At 28.6% G+C, this 27,205-nt stretch overlaps 1 long non-coding RNA gene across 1 annotated transcript; it reads right to left on the reverse strand.

Annotated features, from left to right (window-relative positions):
• Positions 1 to 2,260: 2,260 nt before the first annotated feature.
• On the reverse strand, positions 2,261 to 6,037 carry LOC129616258 (uncharacterized). The gene is made up of 3 exons (XR_008697529.1): positions 5,671 to 6,037; positions 3,817 to 3,961; positions 2,261 to 3,725 (listed from the first exon to the last, which is right to left on the reverse strand). It is a non-coding gene; the product is annotated as an uncharacterized LOC129616258 (long non-coding RNA).
• Positions 6,038 to 27,205: the final 21,168 nt, after the last annotated feature.

A 27,205-nucleotide genomic window follows, 5' to 3' on the forward strand; every position in this document is an offset into this window, starting at 1 on the left:
GTCATCAAATTTCAAAAGAGCTTTTTACAAAAGGATACACAATTCTTGCTTTTGATTTATCACCAGATGGTTTAAGGACTGACACATGTCAAGCTCTTCTGAACCAAGGAGTTGTTAAAATTGAAACAAAACTTGATTCTCCGTTATCTTCAACTTTAGCTTGCATCGTTTTTGCTGAATTTGATGCAAGCATAGAAATTGACAAGAATCGCAACGTGTACCTAAACATATAAAAAGGCATCTCAAAAGCAGCTACAAATCATTTAATCATGACGTGTGCTAAAGTAGACTTGTCGTTTTGCACCGACGACACAAATACAGTTTTTGTAAAAAATATTACTATAGCTGGAATATAAGAAAAATGTAAAACGATTGTGAAAGAATTCAAATATAATTTTCCTATTAAGGATCTTAAAAAAACCAATATTGAAAATTACTCTTTTGGTCATATTGATAACAAAAACACAACTGACAATTTAATAGATATGCTTGCAAAGTTCAATATAATTTTAACAAATGGAAAACTTAGAGTAGAATTTTTAACAACGTATGTAAGATGAAACACTCGTCTTATTGATATTTCCAAATTACGAAATTATAAATACACTTCAGATAACGAAAGTGTTGAAATAAAATAATTTAACACGCAAATTATTTAAAGGTATTTTTGCACTTGGTCGAATACCAAATAATATTTCAAAACCAGCTATTTTAATTATAAACTCTGACACTTCTATTAAAAAAGGAACTCATTGGTTAGCAATTTTTGTACCAATTCAAGGGTGCACAGAGTATTTTGATTCATTTGGAAATCCACCATTCTACAAGGAAATCATAAAGTTTTTAAAAAATCAATCAAGATGTTTTATTTTTAATAATAAACGTTTACAAAGCAATTTAACATCAGTTTGTGGGCAATATTGCTGTGTATATTTATGGATTATGCTCCTGTAAAAGTATGAAAGATTTTCTTAATTTATTTAACACATCATTCCCACTTAAAAATGATAGAAAAGCGGATTTATATTTAATTTGTCCATCATTATTAAATGTCAGTGAAAATTTTAATTTTATTTGGATTTTAAAAAATCCAAAAAACACTATACATACAAGATTTTAAAATAAAATTCTTCAGTTAAAATAACAATGGAGCAAGAATCAAAGTTGGTTATTACTAAAAAAACATTTACCGGCGCTAATCCTGTTTTTGTCCTATACTTATTATTTGGATACAAAACAAAATACAAAAACACAAATGGGATTTAATTTAGAAAAGTTTGCTGCATCAATAATTTTCCAACGTAATAATAAAGTCGTTTGTGAGATGAATTACTTGGAGTGGTATAAATTTGATCAAGATTTTATCAATAAACAAACAAAATTTTCACGTAATTTTTCATTTTTTGCAGGGAAGGAATAGAGTCACCAAGGTCGACTTCTGTTGAATCCAAAGCATATTTATTTAAAAACTGCTTTTTTTTAGCTCCCTTTACAAAGACTTTGTCAAATAATTCAAAACATACTTTTAAAATTTCTGGTACCTCGTAGTACTCAGTTACGCCGTCATACCATGACAGTCCATTAATTTCTTATTTATTATGAGTATTGTGGCGGCGGGCATTAGTGCAAAGCTCTTTGCTTGCATAAGGTAATAAAAATGTAATATATTGGCATAATGCAACCATCAGCTATCTATCAAACTGAGTTCTTTCAGAAAGTATTGGCCGTTATGCCCAACGGCTAATTGCAAATCCGCTATTGACTTGCTCATGTTTGTCAATTTACTAAAATCTAACTTTGGTCCCATGCTCTTAAATATTATAATATCCCCTTCTAATTTTAAAACGTTTATGCAATAAAAAATTTTATTACTATTTTAGTAGACTTCTTAGTTTCAGAATCATATAAATTAATTAGTTTTATTAAAAAATTTTATTCAATCAAATGGATTCATATGAACCATTTGAAGATGTAATTGGAAAATGCCTGGTTTTCCAATTACAAAAAGAGTTTATTCTAAACAAGGAATTGATATTGATGGACCTACCAATTACAACAATAACAGCAGAAAGGCTTTTTTGCCAAGAAAAGATGCCTTTTGAAGCAGAGTTGGCTTTACTGTAAATACTTACTGTACTTTAAATAAAAAAAATATGTAAAATATTTTAATTTATTTGTTATTTTTAAAACATAAAATTGCTTTTTATTTATTTTTAGTTAATAAAATTTTTATCAATTATTTTAACGAAGTGGAGTCAGCTCAAACAGAGCCATGTTCCATCTGTTGACATCCCTTCCTAGAAACTTGAATCCGAGGTTTTTCTCGTTTAGTTGTTGCAGTTCGGCATTCGACTCCAGCTCATTGGTCATATCTCCAATAAAATTGCCTAGATGTGGTTCATATTCATCTTCTTTTGACACATAAATAACCTATTCAGTGTCATAATACAAGACTTTATCATTTAATTTTTCTAAATAATCATAGAGTTTTAACTATACAGTTGGGCAGTGGTATAGCCTGCTATACATACATTTACTGTACGCAACGAATCCATTTCTTCGTTTTTATATTTCCAGTTGACTAACAGAGTTTCATCATTAATTATCAAAATATGCATCACATCTTTGCTGGGATCTGACAAAAGGTAATAAAATTTTGCTGGACTTTTTACTATTTTTTGACCAAATTTTCTCCAGAAAGAATTTAATATAAACTTTCTGTAGATTCTTTTTCCCGGATTTTTACAAATATTTGTTGAATCAAGCTGAATATTTTCTTGATTTAAAAATTCTTCAATATAATTTTGCTTTGACTCTTCTGTAATACACTCTTTAGGCCACCCAGAAGCGTTCTGTTTAGTTTTAAGAAATTTATCCATCATTTCTGTAAATAGCCCATGATAATCTAAATTTTTATCAAATTGTTGCACCTCGTATTTCCCAATTTCTTGTATTTCAATTATTTTGTATCCCGTTTTTACAGCTTTGAATACTTCATCGATCACCTACGTTCCTGATAAAGTTCTATCTTCATCAGAATGAAGACATTCATCTTGGTTCGCATATAGACTGCACGTAGAACAAAGTAAAAACATTAGTTTACTATTTTATTTTATTGGTAGAACAGGATGAATCAAATTAGTTGACGGAAGGACGTTACATTTAATTAAACCATTAATACTTTCAATATCAATTTTACGCCCCACTAATACTTCTGGATGGCCTACTGGGAATTTTCCGTATTTGCACACGTACGGATACAGCGAGCATATGTCTATGTACTTTATTTTTTCATTTTCTTTAACTTTACAGTACATAAATGTATTATGAACAAAATCCATCTACTTTTATTCCATTTATTGATGCCTCTAGTCCTGCGTGTTGAATTTATGAATCAAATTAGTTGACGGAAGGACGTTACATTTAATTAAACCATTAATACTTTCAATATCAATTTTATGCCCCACTAAAACTTCTGGATGGCCTACTGGGAATTTTCCGTATTTGCACACGTACGGATACAGCGAGCATATGTCTATGTACTTTATTTTTTCATTTTCTTTAACTTTACAGTACATAAATGTATTATGAACAAAATCCATCTACTTTTATTCCATTTATTGATGCCTCTAGTCCTGCGTGTTGAATTTAAATTTGTCTCTGGTCTTCTTCCCAAATTAACCATTGTAGAACGATTTTTGATTGAATATCTGTCAGTCTGTAACCTATTCAAATATAATGTTATATAATTATTAAAAATTAATAATTTTGTGTTATATATGAAATTAAGTAAAGGTAATAATAACAATTAATTACTTGTTTTGGGTATTAATGGTTTCCAGTTTTAAAAAATTCCTACGGAAAAGTAAGTTGCAAGCTGACGCTATAGTTGCAGCTTCTGTAAACGGGCACACATTGCACTCGTCCACAAGGAGATTTCTAAACTTGATACACGCTTCAGCTAAAATTAGCACATCATTTTTGCAATATTCAACTAAGTTCATTTTTGCAATATTCAACTAATTCATTATTTTTAATTTTTTCGTACCAATCAATAAATGTTTTTCGGTTTTCTGGGGTCATCGTATCAGGACTATAAAAATGTATTGATGGTAATGGTCCAACGCAATTTTTGTTTTTTGTTGTATAAAATAGATGTGGAAAATAGCCTTTTTTCACGTTAGCCGACAAATCAAAGGCTTGAGGAAGTTGTGCAAGAGCCTTTGGAAGGTAGTTCATTGAATCCAAAAATTTACTATTATTCAAATGCATTTGAATTATTTTCGTTCCTCTCATTATTAATTATGGCTCTTTGTCACTTTTTTAAAGAATTTCATTTAAAATAAATTGATGGTCAAAACTTTGACCATTATGAGCCAGTACCACCACTTGTTTAAAATTTTTTTATACTTTGAAAATGTAATCAATTAAATTGGCAATTACATAGTTGTTAAAAATTATTGTTCTAAATCCACATTTCAAACAAAAATGTAAGTTGTGTTCTTTTATGCAGACATAATATCTTGAACTAAGAACAAATAAATTGGGTTCATGCAATTTAACATCGTCATTTCCCTTTTTATATAATGTCTTGTCTTGCATTGTTTCCAAGTGCCTCAAGACTCCGTTTTGGGACCGCTACTATTTTTAATTTACATTAACTCACTATTTTTTCAGTCCTTCAGGGGGAAAATCACGGGATTCGCGGATGATTGTTCTATTTCTTATAGTGAAAACACTACATTATCCTTAAAGGAAAGTATAGATTATGATTTAAAATTACTTAAAAGGTGGTTTTTCATTCATGAACTTATAGTAAGTAGTAAAACTAAACTGCAATATGGTCCAATCTAAACTGCAATATGGGATTTTAGGTTGGGGAGGAACATATTTTAACACAATAGAACCCATTGTAATTGCTCAAAAATACATTATGAAAATTATCTACCATAAAACTAGAACATATAGTAGTTGGTCATTATTCCAGGAATCGTTTGTACTCCCGCTTAGACATCTCTATGCTTATAAGTGTTTTAAAAAAATTTTTAAATCTGGAACTTCATTACGTATACGTAGTTGCAATTATTACAATCTTAGAACAAACAAACTTAATCTAGCTAGTATTCCATTTGGATCTAAAACTCATTATAAAAAATTCTTTGAAACTCGAACGCCAATTTATTTTAATAATCTTCCTCTTCACATTAGAAATGAAACTGTTTCTCATAAAATTATGCAAAGCTTGGCTATTATCAATTAATTATTACGACTTTGAAAAACTTAATTAATTCTGGAATTTACTTGTTGTTGGTAATGGAAATTTTTCTATAGTCTTCTGTAAATAAAATCATTCCGTGAACGTTTCCTTCTCACTCTTTGTATTCCTTCTCTTATTCTTTTCAATTTTGAAAAGTTATATTGAGTTGAAAATACTCAGGAGAGGGAAAGTCCTCGGGTCACTTCATTAATTTGAAATGACCTATGAGATAATTTAAATAAAGATTTAAAATTCCGATTTTTAATAATTTTAGATGCGTCTAATCTAACACCTACAAATTGCTTGGGGGATGTCGCGGTGGTTTACAACAAAAATTTTATCAAATCAATTAGTATTCATGGCAGATCTGTTGTTGATATAAGACCCGACATTGATAAAGATAGGGTTCTTACCTTCTACACAGCACTTTTTCGAATAAAATCCTGCTGTCAGTTGGAAAACATATTATTAAATGCTGATAATCTTCAATTGTCTTTGCTTAAACCTGTGGACATTCCTCCTCAAACTTCCTCAAAAAAAAATTATAATGCAGTATCATTTGACTATAAAGGAGAATCCAGCTCTTCAGAGATAAATGATTTTAAATTGATAGTCTTGTCCGAAAACTATGATAGAATTAGTCCTGCAATGCTCAAAATTTCATATTTCGTTATTAAAATGCATGTGAAAAGAATTAGTGATAAAGAAAATATTACCCTTTTTAAAGAACGTATTGCTAAGAAGTACTTTAACCGCTATTATCAAACTTTGTGTAATAAAGAAATTAAGCAAATGATATTAAATTACTTATGTTGTTCTTTCTACCCAATGTGTAACTGCATGTTTAAAAAATTGTAGCTGATTTGTTATACATTTGTTATAAGAATTGATATAAATATAAAATAAAATTTGTCTTAAACCCCACATTTACTATTTACTATTTATATATAAATTGTATTAAGATACAGCTATGTAACACTAGTGAATTTCTCACTACTGCATAGTTTATATTTTTGTTTTCTATTTTATTATACCCTGCACTTCGTGAAGGGTATATTAACTTTGGTATGGAGTTTGTAACTACTTGAAGGAGTCATCTGCGGTATGGACATATATATATATTCTTGCTCAGCGTAAAATTCTACGTCGATTTAGACATGTCCATCCGTCCGTCCGTCCGTCCGTGTCCGATCGCACGATAACTCAAAAACGAATAATGCTATCGACACCAAACTTTCACAAGTTTTTTCTTTTGTGCCAAGGACGAACCCTATTGTTATTGGACTAATTCGGACAACGGGTTCGGGGAGCTGCCATACAACTCAAAGAGTTTATTTTAAATATTTCGAAAACTAATAAAGCTATAAATATAAAATTTTGTATACATGTGTCCAATTATATTCTACACATGCTCTAAAAATTATAATGGGATAGCTGCACCGGTTCGGGTGGCTGCCATACAACCCCAACAGCAAATTTTTTATATTCGGCAAAATAATAAAGTCAGATTCAGGAAACTTGGCAGTCATGCGTCCAATTATAGGTCAAATATATTTCTGAAGTTTTAGAAGAATTGCTTGACAGGTTCAGGTGCCTGCCATACAACTCCAGAAGCTAATTTTAAATATTTGGAAGAATAATCAAGTCAGATTCATGAAACTTGGCAGTCGTGTGTCCAATTATAGGTCAAAGATATTTCTAAAGTTTTGGTGGAATCGCTTGACAGGTTCAAGTGGCTCCCATACAAGCCCAAAAGCTTATTTTAAATATTTGGAAAAATAATAAAGTCAGATTCATGAAGCTTGGCAGTCGTGTGTCCAATTATAGGTCAGACATATTTCTAAAGTTTTGGTGGGATTGCTTGGCAGGTTCGAGTAGCTCCCATACAAGTCTAAAAGCTTATTCTTAATATTTGGAAAAATAATAAAGTCAGATTCATGAAACTTGGCAGTTGTATGTCGAGTTACAGGTCAGATATATTTCTGAAGTTTTGGTGGAATTGCTTGACAGGTTCGAGTAGATACCATTGGAAAAATTATAAAGTCAGATTCATGAAACTTGGCAGTCGGATGTCCAATTATAGGTCAGACATATCCGTGAAGTTTCTATAGAATGACTTCACGGGTTCGTGTAATTGCTACACAATAACGAAAGGTGCAGGGTATAATTCAATCGGTTTATACCGACTGAAACGTTTTTACTTGTTTTTAATTTTCATTCAGATTTTAATATTTTTTTGTAACAATATAATATTGTGTAATTTTAAATTTTGTATTAATTAAGTTTTTGAAATAATTATAAGTTAATTATAAATTGTTATATTATATATTATAGCATACATTTATTAGACCTAAAATATTATAATCTTGAATACACATTGTAAATTTGAATAAAGTAAAAAATAAATAAATAAATAATAAAAGAAAATGATAATAAAAATATAAAATTACAATTAATTTATAGTGGTGGTTTTTATTACTAAAACCGACATTGCACTTTTCACAGTAATAAGTAATTACAAAAACTGCTGTCAACGAAGTAATAACGTTAAAATGGTTTTCATGATACAACAAATTTATCCACTTTCCTTTGCTTTTCCTTTCAAAAACCATGTTTTTGTTATTTGCATAATCATATAATACAATTTTATATTTGTTTGTATAGTAGTTTTGTATTTTCTGTAGTCCAGGTATTCCTGCATCCTAAACTATATTAATTTTTGATTCTTTTATTAAATCTAACGCAAGATTTTTCTGAATTTTGTGGACATCTTGCCGAATATTTTTATACTTTACATCTCTATCTTCAAAAGCTTTTCTTACCACAATAGCTCGTGGTAGACAGAGATTGTCTGGGTTTTTAATACATATAATTCGTTGTCTTTTCAAACTTTCTTCTTCAAAAGTAAAATATTTTCTGGTACGTCCATTTCCTGCAGGCAACCGCAGTGACGTAGTTGTAAGTTGAAAAGAATTGGTATAAAGACCCTCCGAATTACTTTGAAAAATTCTGCTAATTAAACTGAAAGTTTAATTGAACTGAATTAAACTTTCGTTTCTGTAATTCAGTGGCTTCAAGCACAAACGACTTAAGTCTGTTTTAGTGATTTCGAGATAAATGAATTTTAAACTTTAAATTTAATTTTGAAAAAAGTTATGAAGTTTTTTTAGCCAATTTTTTTTTTGATCGAAAGATAATTAAAAAAGGAAGCGATTAACTTATAATCTGAAGTAAAACAACTAATAGTATTCTCATAATTGTGAAAAAAGAGAGATAAGCGGTTATACAAAATTTATAAAAAGCACTTTGCAAAGCATATCTCGAGTTAGGCGATTTGTGAAAAATTACTTTTGCATTTTCGTCAAACTTAAGTCGACTTAAGCTGTTGTTGCAAAACTGAAGATATGGTTTTAGGTGACTTAAGTTATACTAAAAAGGGAAGAAATATATGTATTATTTTTACGTTATGTGATTTTTCACTTTTTTTTCAAATCATTGTCATAAAAAACATAAATTGAGGTAAGAAATGAATAAATTTCAAGTAAAAATTATTTCTAAAAGTTAAAAATAATTTTTTCATTAAATTTAAAAAAGGTGATTCTCTCTCGAATTCTTCGACTAAATATGGAGGAGTATCTGCTAAGTCTCCAGTATTAATCGTTTTGTAAAATTTTTGAACCAAAGGATCAATAAATTGCATCAAGTACTCTAAGTTTTTCTTTTTTGGGACTAATTTTCTCTTCTTTTTCAATTCGGAGCATATCTTGAAAATCTAACTAGTTAACACCTTGTCTTAAAATATAAGAAAGCGTTGTTTGTATAAACTGTTTTTGTAAAATATTTTTTGGAAGTAGATTTTTTAAAATCTGTGGGGTGGCTCTTTCCACTTAAGGGAGTTTCAAAAAGTATTTCAATTACAAAAAGGCTTCATTGTGCAACGGATCTGACAAAGCAAATAAATAAAGTTGTAGCATAAACATATTTGTATTTAGTATCTATTCGTTTTTGTTTAAAACCCTTTTTTGGAAACAAGTTTCATCAAGGCATTGTGTAAAGGAGACCATTGTGTGTGATATTTACGTACTCTGACATTGCTGATATGTTGTATTTTACATATTGTTTTTGTTTCAAATATGCCCATTAATGAAACCGCATATAAGGTTATCTACAGATATGTTCTTGTGCCCGATAGGACTCGAAAATTTGCTTTTGAATGCTATTGAAAATCTAACATCTGTAGTTTTTACGACAAAAGAAACTTACTTGCCTTGTCAATTTTCATCTTCATTTCCCAAATTCCTATCGTTGAAAGCCCTTTCGAATATCTGTATTTTTTTGAACATCTTTTTCTACTTTATTTTATTTCAATGAACCCGTTATTTACGTCGGATCCTGAAGAATTTTTGTTTAGAAATTTTAAAATCAGGATTGTTAATACAATCACCACGACCAAAGTCAATTGCGGTTTTCAAAACTGTATTTACTTCGGTTTTCAAAGTAAGATCTGTTGATACTTGTTTATTTACTAAAGAACCAGTTTCGCTAATTTCTATGCTTAAAAACACTTTGAATCCGTTATGTTAATTTCAAATATAATGTAATACATCTAATATCCACCACAATCATTTCAGCTCTCCTAGCAAGTTCCAAAACTTTTAACGTACATTGATTAAACGTGGATAAAGTTTATATTGGATAATTTTTATATTACTTAACAATTTCCAACATAAGCGAATTTAAAAACAATAATAAATAACTGTCTTTGTAAAAAATACTTCCTTCGAAATAACAAAAATATCATAAATATTTGAAAATCGAAGAAATTTGATCTCACGGAAATGAGTAATAAAAAGTATAACAAAATATTGTTATTCCCAGATGTACCAATTTTATTTATTGAAAACTCTTGCAAATTATAATAGTTTGAATATCCTATCAAAATGTGTTTTACTAGTGTATAATAAAAGTGTTGCTTTGTAATACAATAATTAAAATAAAAACTCTTGTTAAACACAAAAATTTGATCTTCCTAATAACATGTGTTTTACAAGGGCGTAATAAAACAACACTTTGTTTAATAATACAATTAGACCACAAAGGCAAAACAATCTACCATCAGGTAGCTAGCCACGTGTCATTTTAACATAGGAACTCCGTCAATTGAAAAAAAAACATTTGTCGCAGGTAAATCACGAAATGAACTACAAGATTATTTGTTAAATAAAAAAATTCAAATCTTAAACATGGAATATTTGGGTAATTAGAGCATTAATAATGCAGGTAACTTGTGTACATGTTTTATATTTTGGGTTAAAAAAAACTATCTTCCTTGTCACTGAATGTAAGATTTAATTTTAACTATAGTGAACAGTTTTAAATCATGGACATAAAGTACCTACACTATATATCACATAAAATAATATGTTAAGCGTTATAAAATATTTTTTATTATAAAAAACTAAAAAATATTCTATACTGATCATGTATTATTTCGAACACTAAACGCTTACCTTCGATGTATTGTTCTTATTTGCACGCGTTATAAAAACCTAACTCGACATAAGAAGCCTTTTGAAATATAATTGCATTTGCAATAATCGCCTAACTCGAGATGAGTTTAAACAACCAACAATAATTATTTTACACAAATCGCTTATGTCGAGTTAGTATTTAAAAAAATTCAAAATTAATTTTGCAACAAAAGCTTAACTCAAGATAAGCGGTTGTAAAAATTCATACAAATAAAAAAAAATGTCACTAATTTCGATTTGCAACAATAGCCTATCTCGAAATAAGTGGTTTGTCAAAAACATAAAAAAGATGTTTTCTGCTCTTAACTCGATTTAGGTTGTTTTAACATCTGGTTCAACATTTTCCACTGAATACTCTACTATTTCACTAATGGCATTTTTTGTCCATGTCAACAAATCTTCGTTATTTTGCGTGACACTACCCCAAATTTTTTTGAAAACTGGTTTTTTTCGTGTAAAATTACAAACTTTGGGGTTTCTTTTTCCAAAATTTTATTTAATATAAGCTTTTTGCCATAAAACCGTTCCAACACTCACTATCAGTAACTTTACTTTAATAAAACAGGTTCAGTTAAGTATATTGATTTTATATATTAGTATTTAAACAAAAATGTACTTTATTATTTAACTTACTAATATTACATTTTTACTTTACATAAGTAATACAGTTGAGATTCGATAATTAATATCTGAATAAATAATTTACAAAGGGAATTTTCATATTTCAAAGTAAGTAAAATATTTTTCAAATAAAAGAGCTAATTCATTTAAAATTCCATTTATTAAGACTTAATCGTAATCTAACTTTTTTCTTTTATTAAATCAATTTAAACTTTATTTTACATAAATTTTAATTAGAAAGGAATTTTATTATAAAAACCTCAAGAGAATTCAATACGTTTAACTAATATAATCACGATTTTAGTTTACATAATATAAAGTTGCTAATAACAATTCTATAATAAAATGACATAATTAATTTAGATTAGACAAAAGAAATACAACAATATATTATGCAAAATTCATTTCAATCATCATATATAATTTCATTTCTAACACTATTATTTTTATTATATTGTATTGCATTTTAAATATTGTATTACATTTTATTAAAAAAAAATCTGATGTGGCCAGCACATAACCGACCGCATTGTGTATTGTCTAGTTAAATGAAAGTGTTACAGAATATTATAAAAATGTCTGTTAAATACTTCTTTCCAATTTTCAGGACATTAGTAAGCTTATAGTTAACATACTTAGAAAAATAAATTTGGCTCTTGTAGACTTTCGCTTTGTGCTACCCGAATTCCCTCAAATATCAAATTTCAAGAAATTCCATCAATTTGTTCTGTGGATATGGTGAAAAATGTAAAATCGGCCCGCAAATCAGTTCTCGAGCCCTGATCTTTCTAAAAAAGTTACATATATGTTCATTGCTTTAATATGAGGAATTCATATATTAAATTTCAATGAAATCGGTTAATTATTTCTCTTTATATATACAAAAGTGTATGTTTGGCCTGTAGTAAACGTCTAGTTGCCAATGCCTGATCTTTCCAAAAAATTTATATGTTCATTGTTTTAATACGGGGAATTCATATATTAAATTTCAATGAAATTGGTTGATTATTTCTTTTATATACACAAAAATGTATATTTGGCCCCTAGTAAACATCTATTTGCCGATGCCTGATTTCTTCCAAAACATACGAATTTTTGCGGACGGTCGAGCTGAGCTTATATATAAAATTTCAAGTAAATCGGTTGAATATTTTCTTCAAAATGTTCAAAAATGTAAAACAGGCCCGCTAAAAAGTGCAGTTCTCGAGGCCTGATATATACCAAAAGTTGATCGATCCGTGCCATGGTGGAAACAAACTTGCATATAAAATTTCATCAAAATTGGTTCAGCCGAACTTGAGATACACGCGTGCACACACAGACCGACAGGTTGCTAAAAATAGTTTATTTACACTTCCCTACTATGGAGAAGTACGTTCCCACCGAAAACTCGATATGCAAAATTTGTTGCCATCACATAACCTACCTATTGTTTACACAATACGGTCGGTAATAAAAATGAATCTCAACATATTATGTATGCATTACCACATCTCAACATATTATGTGTGCATTACCACACCTCAGTTCTTATTCTTGAACTTGTTATTTTTCCTCTCAATAAAATGCCACTATTCTATTCTAACAATAACAAGTAAAAAAGCTTTCCTGCAATAACAAACAAAACTAAATTTGCATAATAAACCTCGCGCGAATTAAATAAAAACCAAAGTTTAAATTTTAGTTACTTATTTATTTATTTAACTTTATTCTTCGGAATAACAGTTAACCGACTTATTCTAGAGTAAACTTAATAATAATTGATTTTAAAATTGAATTTATTAACTTAAGGTACTTGGAAGCATAAAATTATTTAGTCAGCAGTAATTACTTTAAGTGTGTTAATTTTATTTTAGTAATTTGATATTTTAGCTTTTATGTGAAAACAATTTTTTTTATGTGAAAGTAATTACTGTTGATTATGAGTTTTTTTTATATTATGCAAATTTATAATGAAATAAGAAATATGAAATTTATGGGAAAGAATTATTATTTTAAGTTAACGGAAAATATTGTTAAATTTTATAAAAGAAAGACGACGGAAATGAGGTGTCGTCTTTCGAATTGAATTTACTTGAGTTTACTAACATGACTCCTCCTTCTCTTGTTTGAAGACTCTCCTGAGTCGTCATATTAATTTTAATTTTAAAAATTTTGTACTTCCAAGCAAATATTACAATTATGATCAAAACAGTAATCATTAATATGAATGTTATAATTTCATATATATATAATAAGATTTTTTTTTATACTTAATTTCTGTAATTTTATTAAGATTTTCAATTTGATTTTGGATAAAGTCATCAAAATTTAATTCATTGTTTAGATTTGTAATATTATTCTTTAAATCTAGTAATAAAAATCTATGCTTAAATTCTTTTTGTTCGTTTTTTGAATAATTATTTATATTTATAGAACAGTTAATAAAATTGATTAGATAGTTTCCTTTGAGAAGAAAAGATCTTTCATCACAATTACTGAAAGATTTACATTATTTTGATTCTTGGCGATTATTAAACCTTTTTCAATTTCCAAAACTTCTGATAAATTATTCAATTATTTGTTCCAATTTTTTTTCTTGGCAATGGCTTGATAATTTTAAATTTTTCAAATCCGTATTTTTTATATAGGTAAAAGTTTTATTGTTAAATTTTACAATGTTTTCTGGAGTAAATTTTAATTCTCTGTTAGTTTTATCGGTCATTGGTACTAGTAATGAATTTGTTAATGTTATAAGTTCCTTTGGAATATTTATGGCGAAGATTAAGATATTTTTGTCATCTATTAGAGTCCCTAATTTAATATTTTGCAATTTGTCAAAATCAATATCGTATTCGATGATTTCCTCATTTGTTAGTATACTACTGTATATTGTACCTGATCTTGCTGATGATAAGTTATCTTGTAAGTGTTCTATGTTGTCTTGTAAGATTTTTAATTTTAATGGATAGTCAGTGTAGATTGTTTGTGTAAGTAATTGTTTGTCATGTTCTCGAATCATGTTAAATTTTCTCGAAATTGTATTTCAGTATTATTCTATTGCTTCTTTAAGTTTCACGAAAGATTCATTAAAATTCTGATTAATCTTTACTTGTTTGTTAATGTTGGCTATTGCCATATGATTATTTTGAGTTACAATATTTAAGTGGTTTTCGATTTCTAATCTGTCGGTGTTGTCCATTGTTTCATAAAGCCATTTGTGTACTGTGCTTACGAAATTGATTAAGCCACGTTTTTGTCTGTGTGGAACTAGTGTTTGTAATTTCGTACGAATTGCCTGTACTTGAAATTGTAAAGTGTTTTCCCTTTCGTTTAAGGGAAAGTAATACTCAAAAGTATTTAAAATGTTCGAAATTTCTTCAATATTAATTATATGCAAAATTGTATCATTATTCTTAACTAATTTAACATTGTCCAGTTTTATTTCTGAGTAACCAAGTTCTGCATTAATTTTTTCTACTGTTAGACGTCCCTGGCAAAATGTCAGTATTATTATCAGTAATAGCATTTTGAAGATTAATTTTACCTGAAAATTTTGATTTTCCCTTAATATTAGAAGAATGAATGTTATTAAGAGCATGTTTTATATATTTAGATTGTTCTTTGTGCCTAACACTTTTATAATTTTTTATAAAACCTTCTACTCTATCATCTTGGTAATTTTCTCTTTTAGCATTATTTTTATTTAGATACCTAGTTTTTTCTTTAAGGATATTATTATAAATTGTTTTTATGTCACATTTACCTTTCTGAATATTTATTGGTTTTTCCTTGGTTGTAGAATGATAACTATTATTATACCATTCCAAAGCCCTAAAAATTTTTTCTTTAACATTAAGATCCTTATTTTCAATTCCTAACATTCTAATTTTTTCGCTAAGTATATTGTGTAATCGTTCTATGTCAGAATTCCCGGTATGAGAATTCGGTCTAACTAAATGAAGTTCTATATTTTCCTTTCTTAAGAAGTCCTTTATATTTACGCTACGAAATTCATTGTCTGTTACTAATCTTTTAAAATGCCCTCTTTGTGATTTGTATTCCCTTAATTTTTCAATTATAGTTTGGTTGTTTCTGTCCTCGAGATAGTAAGCGGTTGCAAATTTAGAGAATTTATCTAAGAAGGTAAGGAAATTTGATTTAGAATTCGTGTATACATCCATGTGTATAATCGGTTTGATATTTTCTGGAGTTTCAGTGAATTTGAATTTTTCTCTTATTGGATTCCTATCATACTTTGCTCTATTACAAGTGTCACAATTCTTAATGTATTTTTGAATAAGAACCTTGAGGTTCGGAAAGTATATATGTCGTTTTAAGCCCTCGTAGTTTTCCAAAATTCGGGTATGTCCAGTCTCTAGTCTATGATATTTGTTTATTTGTTTGTAAGTTTTGTCTGCTGTCTTCATATCTTTTGCATGAAATGAACATTTGACAAATTTTATTCCCTTAATGTCACTAAACAGTTCCTTTAATTTTTGTTGCAAAATGTTATATTTATGGTCAGGTAGGTCTGTGTAAATTCCTATTTTACCCGGTTTTATGTATCTTCTTAGAATGTCGGATAGATTGTTTTGTAAGTCTTGCGAATTTATATACATTTTCCTATTCTTATGTATTGTCTCCATTTCTCTAATTTTTTGGTCTGTTAAAATAAGTTGTGTTTTAAATCGGTTCACAACCGTCTCCAGTATTGGTATATGGTCATTAAGGTCTTCCTGTTGAGAATGTACTGTTTCGGTTTCGTCAACATTGTTGTGTAAAGAATTTGTATCTTCGTCACCCCCCTTTCTGAGTCAATCGTCTCGATTGCATTTATTTCATGAGTCTCATTATTTATTCTGCTGAGAAAGTCAGCTACTTTGTTTTCTTTACCCTTTATGTAATCAATATTAATGTTGTATTCCCCTAGTTTCAGTAGTCAACGATATAGTCTTGGGTTAACGTCTTTACCCTGTATTTTCGAGTGTAACCATTTTAATGATTGATGGTCAGTTAGTAAGTCAAACTTAACACCGTAAAGGTAGGGTCTAAAGTAATTCGTCGACCACACAATTGCTAATAGTTCTTTTTCAGTTGCTGAGTATTTCCTCTCATGTTCGTTGAGGGTCCTACTGGCGAAATATACTTGGTAGCTGTCTTGTTGGAGAACAACACCAATAGCATATTGGCTGGCATCTGTTACAAGTTCAAATTTTTTGTTAAAGTCGGGGTACTTAAGTATGGGTATTTCAGTAACCAGTTTTTTTAATTTTTCAAAAGAGTTTATAGAGAGCCGTTTGTGTCTACTTTCACATTTTTCTTTAGGTACCAAATCATAGGCTGGGCTACCTCAGCGTAGTCTCGAATAAATTTTCGGTAGACATACCTAAAAACGATTTTATTTGTTTTTGAGTTTCCGGTAATTTCAATTTACGGATATCCTCAATCTTCTTATGATTCGGTCTAACTCCTTCGGAATTATCGAATTGAATCTTAAGATTAATTTCGCGTAATTTATTAAATATCAACTTTATATTGTTAATGTGTTCTGCTAGAGTTGTACTGAAAATTAGTATATCGTCGAGATAGACGACACATATTTTATTTATAAAATCTCGAAGAATAGAATTCATTAGGCGCTGAAAAGTGGCTGGTGCGTTTTTCAGGCCAAAGGGCATCCTTATATACTCATAGTGCCCCTGAGGAGTAGGAAAGGCTGTTTTCTTTCTATCTTCCTCCCTTACCAAAATTTGATGAAAGCCTTTGGCAAGATCAAGAATGGTGAAATATTGTGTCCTGCCAAGTTTGTCTAATATAGTCTCGATATTAGGAATGGGGAATTTGTCGTCAACCGTCACTTCACTGAGTTTACGGTAGTCGATCACAATTCTCCACTTCTTCTGTCCTGAATTGTTGGCTCCTTTCGTTACAATCCATAAAGGACTATTGTAAGGTGAGTTGTTTTCTTTTATTATCCCTTCTCATGTATTTGAGGGTATCTGTATATTTTAGAATATATCGGTCTTTCAATAGTTGTTATAATTTGATGTTAAATTTCTGTAGTGTTAGTTAAATGGTCTCCCTCTTTGAAGAAGAGATCGCTATAGTTATTTAGTAATTTATTTAAATGAGTCTTTTCTTCAGAGTTTAGAGATTTGGGCCTAAGAAGATTTTGACCTATTATGCCATGAAAATCCTTATTGTCAAATTTAACTAGTTTCCAGATCATTTCTGCATCTTCATTAAACTCTAAAGGCAAATTTGTTTTTATTTCTTTATTGACATATATAGTTCTATTTATGGTGCTAAAAGGGATAGGTTTCTCAATATTATACCTCTTATATCTAGGAAGTTTATTATGATCTAAAAGAGTGATTGAAGAACCAGTGTCTATTAAACATCTGATTTTTTCATTTTCTGTTGTTAGTTCTACTATCGGTAAATTTGTTTTTGCCCAGTTGCAAGAAAATTTGCCTCACCCTGAATATGATCTACTTCGATCGGTTTTTGGTGATTAGCTCTATAATTATTATTGAATCTTGTTCGACCAGAATTATTGAAACTATTATTATTATTATTATTGTAATTATTAGTATGGTTGTTGTTATTGCTACGATTAAATCTAGTCTGTCCTGAATTGTTAGAGTGTCCTAAATATCTATTATTATTTAGAAAATTAAAATTTCTCTGGTCATAATTTGAGTTTGAATTAAAACTTTTATTATTTTTTGGAATATTACTAATTTTATTTTTATTATTAAACCGATTGCCGTAGTTATTGTTGGAATTTCTTTCTCTTATTAAATTAAACTAGGCTTCTCTTAAGCTCTGAATGTTTTTATTTATTATTATAGACGCCAAATTTGCATCTATATTATTTAAGAAAATTCCTAAAATTACAGATTCATTTGTTTTAGAGCTGAATTTCTTAGGTTTATTTACATCGAATTCATACTTCTTATTTAATTTCCCTAATAAAACTTTTAACTTATTAAAAAATTCACTTACTGAACTTACAGGTTGAACCTTTATAGATAGATCCTTCTAGATTGACTTAATAAATCACTGACAGTTAGAGTAAATTTTTTCAGAAATTTCGTAAATTAAAAGTCTTGCACTTTTTATTTTTGTTTTTTCTTTTGGCATTCGATTTTTGTTTTTATTTTAATTTTTTCAGGTTTAAATTTATTATGATCAAGCATTTTAAAACTTTAAATTACTTTTTTTTATTTTCCACTATATTTAAAATTTTAAATTATTAATATTTATTTTTGATTACTATTTTAAAATTTTAAATTATTTTATAAATTGAAAAAAAAAATTGGCAAAGTTTAAACTTTGGTTTAAATTGTTAAGTTGTCTATAAATTTAAATTTATAACACTTAGTGAGGTTCGATCACTGAACCGTCTATCTTTGGGTAGCAGAATTACCGTTCTGCGTCAATTACGTTTATTTCATTTTTCCGTAATAAAAAAAATAAAAACACCAAAATTTAAATTTTAGTTACTTATTTATTTATTTAACTTTATTCTTCGAAATAACAGTTAACCGACTTATTCTAGAGTAAACTTAATAATAATTTTAATTATTATAAAATTGAATTTATTAACTTAAGGTACTTGGAAGCCTAAAATTATTTAGTCAGCAGTAATTACTTTAAGTGTGTTAATTTTATTTTAGTAATTTGATATTTTAGCTTTTATGTGAAAACAATTTTTTTTATGTGAAAGTAATTACTGTTGATTATGAGTTTTTTTTTATTATACAAATTTATAATGAAATAAGAAATATGAAATTTATGGGAAAGAATTATTACTTTAAGTGAACGGAAAATTTTATTAAATTTTATAAAAGTAAGACGACGGAAATGAGGTGTCGTCTTTCGAATTGACCTTACTTGAGTTTACTGACATGACTCGCGCGCATTCCACAAGGTTCAACGACCTTCGGCGTGACCTATAAGAGTGCGCTCTTGACGCATTCCATAAGGTTCAACGACCTTCGGCGTGACCCATAAAAGTGCGCTCTTGCATCTGGATGACCTTCCCATTGTCGTCACCCATACGTGTGATTGTTCTTTCATTCATCTGAATCATTTATACAAAGCTCATTTGCATTCATCTCATTTCATCTCATTTACATTCTTTCATTCATCTGAATCATTTATACAAAGCTCATTTGCATAATTATCTTCCCATGCCCAAATGACATGCTTACTACTATTCAGTAATTTAAATAATTTTAAAAAGCAAGCAAATCAAAATATACAATTTAATTAAAAACGAAAAATTCAAAATTAGATTAGGTAATAAGTTTTTGACTTTCAAAGTATAAAAAATTGTATCCATATATCAACAGTAATCAATAAATGAGTTTACAATTTGATAATGTAAATGAACTTAAATTTTGCAAAGTTCTTGCAGTTCTGTATGTCATGCGGTTTTACTCTAGCACCTAGATAATATATTTTATATGAATATAATAATGCCCTGCAAAAATACATTCTTATTGAAGTAAAACACTTGTCATGTGCACGTTACATTCTGTAAGAGTCTAAAAACAAAACCAAAGTGGTGAGCGACAATAGCAGACTATTACCGTTGTTGGCCCAGAATAAAAACGGACCTGAAAAACATATTTAATATTTTGTATATAAAATCGCACACACATGGTTCATTCTCTGAAGCCCCATTTATATACATATGTATATTGTATAGGAAATCTCACATTTCGACGCACAAAATCGGCCTTGTTCTGTTTTCAAGATAAATCGTCCCAGCATGTTATAATATCGTACTTCGCAAGCATTATATCATGTATGTATACCAAAAAAATATAATAAACAAAATTTTGTTCTGTGAACAAAATTAATGATATTGAATTCGAAGTATAACGTATTTTCGTTTTTTTTATGAGAATGTTCAAAATTTTAAGTTCACCTATTCTGCAAACGAATTTAATATTTATTACAGTGCTGGTCAGATGTAAATCCACATCGCATTTGTACATGAAATTTTTTTTCTGTTCTAACATAGTGTAAGTGCATATAATTAACGCAGAACTGTTTGACTATTTAAGTTCATAAATAAAAACAACATGAAAAAAGTAACAGAAATATTTCACTTGTGCACTTATGTATTTCTTTGCTGATTTAATTAAGTTTGCAGAAAATATACGTTATAACTACATGATAGTAATCAATACAATATTACGATATTAAATTTTAACAACAACAATATTAAATTATATTACAAATATAATTTAAGCGAAATTATAATACAAATATAATTTAAACGAATAATATACATAAATAAAACGAAAATTAATAGGTTGGGCAGAAAATCGTTATACATTTTATACAATACGAATACAATATAATATGAACAGAATTGAGGATACATGTTTTTTTTCTGTTTTTGTGCGTTATTTCTTCTGCAAGCGTTGGAGATCTTACTTGGGCTAATATTATTAAGAAACTCGCGAATAAAATTTGCTTAAGCCTTTCTGTAAAGAAATATTAAAGATAAACAATACATTTTGAACAAAAATAGTAGTTCAAAAAGTAAATGTGGGGTTTTGATGCGATTATACACAAGTATAATCGCATTGCAAGTAAAGTGGCAAATGATGGTTTTTGTTGCTATTATTTTGATCAGAAACAAATGCAAAAATGTTTTTAACGTCAACTTCATTAAAATTGAACAATAATATAAATTGAATTTTGGTTATAGCATATAAAAAAAAGTAAAAAATTGTAACTTTTTCTAATTTTGTAAGAGATTATGAATTTGTCCGGAACTTGTTTTATAAAAAACAGAAAGTTAAGTATAAGTGATTTATTTTAAATGCTGGTATAAATTTAGTTGGTTAAGTGTAGCAGAATTATAAACGAGTAACTCTTCCGCTGTAAACAGAGCTTAATAGTTTAATTTACAACATAATCTACAACTTCTGAAAGCATTACAACGTTACATGAAAAATATTATAATTTTATAAGTGTTTTTAAGTCTATAATGCTTGCCCACAAGGTCATTGATTGATGAGTAATTTAGAGAATTCGGTAGAAAGCTGATAAGAGCTTCAAGGAAAATGTTCACTAAAAAACTTGAAATTAACATACAGTTTTACTTCGTATTTTGTGTAACCGAGCCAAAGCCTGATTTTATATTTCTTATCACACCTAAGAAACTAATTGGACGTAAATAGAACGTAAATAGAACAACGTTCATTTTGATACCACTTCGATTCAAGATTTACTTCTGCGGTGAGTATATGGATATTAAATGCATTCTTATAAAAATGGCGCTTTTTGTTTTGTTTCACGCTAAGATTCCAAAATTATCAAATTGCTGCGTAAACTTAAATTTTTTTTCTGAGTTTGTTTAAGCTGTCTCTCTATATCTTTTTTTTATCAGATAACAGACTTTAATTCAGGTAAGCATTGACTACGATTTATTCAGATTTCAATTTTATAATTATTTTGAGTTAATTTTAATGTTTCACAATTCATACAATTATTCCCATTCACTTTTCTATAAACATCAAACTATCGAACTTTTCTTAATTATCAAAAATTTTACGTTTAATCACAATCTATCGATCAATCACAAATTCTAAGGCTTTTGAAAATTTTAATTTATCCTGTTGACCCTGCACATAATTCCTAAATTTTCTGACAATTGCTTTATTATTTTAACTGTTTAAAAACTAGAAATAGTATAAGCATTTAAGAGTTATATAAAAATGATTTTATTAATTTGCTAAGGCCATAAAAATGACTTCTATATAAATTACATACTATCAAAAGTCCCACCGATCTTTGAAATATGTCAATTAGTACTATGTTTCATGATAAAAATATGTTATATCAAATTTTAAATTTACAAAAAGTGTATTTTGAAACAACATTTTACTGCTACTAATACCACAATCCAAACAAATATTGGATTTTGTTAAAAAAAAAATTGTTGTGTTGCAAATAAAGGTTTTTGCTACGTTTAATTACATACTCGTATGTACAAATGTAGGATTTTGATTCTACTACAGCTTTTTAATCTGTTTTTTTAGTGAAATAGCAAGGTTTAGCGACATGTTTATGATAGTAAAATATGTATTTTCACAAGAGGAATGAAACCTTATTATCAGTTTAATATTTTCAAATTGTGCAAATATATGGGTTTTGATTCTACTGTCATCAATGTATGTATACATAATGTTATTCATAGACATGCATATTTATAGAAAACAGAAAAAAATATGTACAGTTCCACATCTTAACTACCTTAACATTACAAAAAATCAAGGACTAGATCCTTCTTTTTTGTGAATGCATTTGTAAAATTGGCGAAAAAATTTGTAAATTTTTGGCGAAATGACATTTGTGAAGAATCAATTTTTTTGTTGTTTTTTTTTGGAAGAATTATGATTTTTTCATATCTTATATGAACACTAAATTCACATAAGATATGAACTATAGCTGGTAATATTATCTTAAGTCAATAACATATTCCATGAAATTCCGAAAACTGCACAAGGCAAAAGATCTTAAGTCGACTTAAGAAAACTTAATGTCCGAAAGGCAAAACATCTTAAGTAGCCTTTCACGTTTGATTTTGCCTTTTTGCCAAATGGTGTATTTTAAAAGTTTTCACAAGTGAATTTCATCTTAATTCGACTTAAGAAAGCAAAATTTCACGGTTTTGCAAAAGGCATAACATCTTATGTCGACCTAAGATAATTTGCCTTTTTAATATAATTATAACAATATCAAAAAATAAAAAAGGCATTACATCTTAAGTCCGACTTAAGATATTTTGCCTTGTGCAGAATTTAACAATATGGACTTAAGATGTTTTTACCAGGTCCATAAAATGGAAACGGAGGAGGCTAGAGACACCGGAGTCAGAGAAAAATATAGATTTAGTATATTCAAAAGTTCAAAACCATCTGACAAGCCAAAACATCTTAAGTCGACTTAAGATGTTTTGCCTTGCTGGTAGCGAAAAAATGATAATACAGTGAATAAAAAAAATTTGGTGCTAAATTTTTTAGTCTAGAATACACGACTTAAAATAAAGTTACTCGTCGTTTCAAGATGTTTCATATATAAAAACAAATATTGTAATAAAAATATTATAAAGAAACTTGTTTAAGTTTTAAAGTTTCTGATTTAGTAATTTAGGTAAATCAGTGAATTAATCTTATCAACAATGTGAAAATGTTTCCTAATAAAACTAAAATCAAATACATATCTGAAAAGAATTACATGGACTTTTAATATAAAAAGAATTCACGTATGCAATAATTTTTATGAATTATGAAGCATATAAATTTAAATAATAGGTATACACATGAAAAATATATAGATATATATGTGATTATATCAGAAGTATGCATTTTGGGAGACATATCATACAAAATTAGCAAACTCGTTAATATCAAATTCACATTTTCCCAAATTTTTTTTTTTTTTTTATCGAGAGGAAGGGTGAAAAATCTCGAAAGACACTGCCAGACGAAAAGTAGTAGTGTGGAACTTTAATCCAATAAAAAAACACCCTCCTCAAAATAAATTATAAAACAAGTAAAAACGTTTCAGTCGGCATAAACCGATTGAATTATACCCTGCACCTTTCGTTATTGTGTAGCAATTACTTGAACCTCTAAAATCATTCTATAGAAACTTCACGGACATGTCTGACCTATAATTGGACATCCGACTGCCAAGTTTCATGAATCTGACCTTATAATTTTTCCAAATATTTAAAATTAGCTTTTGGAGTTGTATGGTAAGTACCTGAACCTGCCAAGCAATTCCACCAAAACTTCACAAATATATCAGATCTATAATCGGACTCACAACTGCCAAGTTTCATGAATCTGACTTTATTATTTTTTCAAATATTAAGAATAAGCTTTTAAACTTGTATGGGATCTACTCGAACCTGTTAAGCAATTCCACCAAAATTTCAGAAATATATGTGACCTATAACTCGACATACAACTGCCAAGTTTCATGAATCTGACTTTATTATTTTCCCAAATATGTAAAATAAGCTTTTGGAGTTGTATGGCAAGTACCCGAACCTGTCAAGCAATTCCATCAAAACTTCACAAATATATTTGATCTATAATCGGACACACAACTGCCAAGTTTCATGAATCTGACTTTATTATTTTTCCAAATATTAAGAATAAGCTTTTAGACTTGTATGGGAGCTACTCGAACCTGTCGGGCAATTCCACCAAAACTTCAGAAATATATTTGAGCCATAATTGGACACATGATTGCCAAGTTTCATGAATCTGACTTTATTATTTTGCCGAATATAAAAAATTTGCTGTTGCAGTTGTATGGCAGCCACCCGAACCGGTGCAGCTATCCCATTATAATTTTTAGAGCGTGTGTAGAATATAATTGGACACATGTATACAAAATTTTATATTTATACCTTAATTAATTTTTGAAATATTTGAAATAAACTCTTTGAGTTGTATGGCAGCTACCCGAACCCGTTGTCCGAATTAGTCCAATAACAATAGGGCACGCCCTTGGCACAAAAGAAAAAACTTGTGAAAGTTTGGTGTCGATTGCATTATGCGTTTTTGAGTTATCGTGCGGACGGACGGACGGACGGACGGACGGGCGGACGGACGGACGGACGGACAGACGGACATGTCTAAATCGATTTAGAATTTTACGCTGAGCAAGAATATATATATATGTCCATACCGCAGATGACTCCTTCAAGTAGTTACAAACTCCATACCAAAGTTAATATACCCTTCACGAAGTGCAGGGTATAACTAGTCGGAAATGACTAGCCTTTAATTTTGCTCTAACTTTTTTGCTTATTTACAAGCTTTTGATCTTGCACAACAGCGTACTAAGTACTCATTGTTCCAGATAAAAAACTTTAAACTAACTCGAGAGGTCTTGTACGTTTAAGTCTCCTAACAAAGTTTTGATTGTCAACCAATCGAGCCGCCTCGATGTTGACATGATTGGATAAACGCATTTTATTATTGGCTGCTTGCTTTTTAATTTTAATCGTGTGTGACACTTAGGGTCCTAAGATCTCTGTGTATATCGGCATTACGAACATACCTAGGGGCGTTTACAATGTCCCGTAATACCCTATTTTGAAATCTTTGAATAGAATGGGTATGAGTCTGCGCTGCGCAGCCCCATAACCGAATACTAACCGAATAAGCCCAGAAAAGCTTAAATTTTTGATTATATATCAAAACTTTGTTGTATATTGTCAAGTTGGAACAAATTCCCAAAGCCATTCAAACTTTCTGTATTCCTCCTCTAGTCGAGATCTCTTTTGCTTTGTGTGCTCTTTCTATCTAAGCTTTATGTCATAGAGAAATAAGTAATCCAAGAGGTCTCAACATTAATTTTTTCCATTTTGTCTTGCTGAAATGGGATACCAGAATCTTGGTGTATATGAAAAAATTACTATGAATAAAAACAACAAAAAGAACACAAAAATTTGGTATACAAACAATATTTTATCGTAAATTTTTTGTATACCAAATAGATAAAAGTTTTTTACGTTATTCTCTTGTTTTTTCATTACTTCTTTGCATTTTTTCAAGTTATACATATGTATGTATACATATCTACATTCATAAATTCGAAATATTAATAAGATTATTATATGTATTTATACGTACTGCTGCTTTTCGATATTTTTTCGTTTGAAATAATTGAAATTGTAAAATTTTGGAACTTTATATGTACATTATAATTGCGTTCGTACAATAGCGAAGGCTGTAGATATTTAATCGCTTGAATTTAAAGTTCTTATGCTGTAATAAACACGCATAATTAAAATGGCATGCAAAACATATAAAAATAAATTTAATTTAAAAGAAAGATTAGAAAAGTGTGTTATTTCGAATTGCTTTCAAAAAAGAGATTCCAATAATAATTTTAAACTTTTTAAATTTCCTAAGCAAAAAAAAAATATTTTGAATATTTGGCTTTCTAACTGTAACCTGAAACAAGAAAAAATAAAAAATAAATTCATATGTAATAAGCATTTTAATTCAGATTGCATTGGAACTAAATATTTGAAAAAAAAAATGCAATTCCAACTATTTTTGACTGGGAGCCTAAATATAGGGAGATTCCTGAAAATTTATTGAGTTTTCCTAACACTAAATTAAAAAAATGTTGTGCCAAGGAATGTACTAGCTCTAATAGGACCCATAAAATATTTTAATTCCCCACCGATTTCACTTTAAAGCAAACTTGGTTAGAAAACTGTGGATTTAAATCAAGTTTTTCCACTCAAAATAAATATATATGCTCCAAACATTTTAAAATAACAGATATATTAAAGCAAAAACTTAGAAAAAAAGCTGTACCCTTACTTAATCTATACAATCCAAAGGTTATTTTTGAATTTAACGACGAAGACAATGATTTAATTAAAAAGAAATATCTAATTTTGTACCACTTTCGATCTCATGAAAATTGTCGAAAGATTCTACTATTTTATATATTACAGTTCACATTATAAACGTTTCACGTAAATGATAATTATTGCAACAAAAATTTACATAATTTTCGTAATATCATATTCATATAATATACATTAATACATACATATATAATTATAAAATATACATATTTCTATAATGGCACAAATTTTTGTCTTTTTAAAATTTCAAATCAAAAATTTTATTTTATTCATAAACTTATAATATCGAACACCATATAATATTAAGAAAGAAATTATGCATTCAGTATGTTTATACATACATACATACCCACTTCTATGTTCATAATATTTTGTTTG

This window comes from Condylostylus longicornis, unplaced genomic scaffold, assembly GCF_029603195.1.
Source record: "Condylostylus longicornis isolate FDR11 unplaced genomic scaffold, ASM2960319v2 ptg000164l, whole genome shotgun sequence".
In the NCBI taxonomy this organism is placed as follows: domain Eukaryota; kingdom Metazoa; phylum Arthropoda; class Insecta; order Diptera; family Dolichopodidae; genus Condylostylus; species Condylostylus longicornis.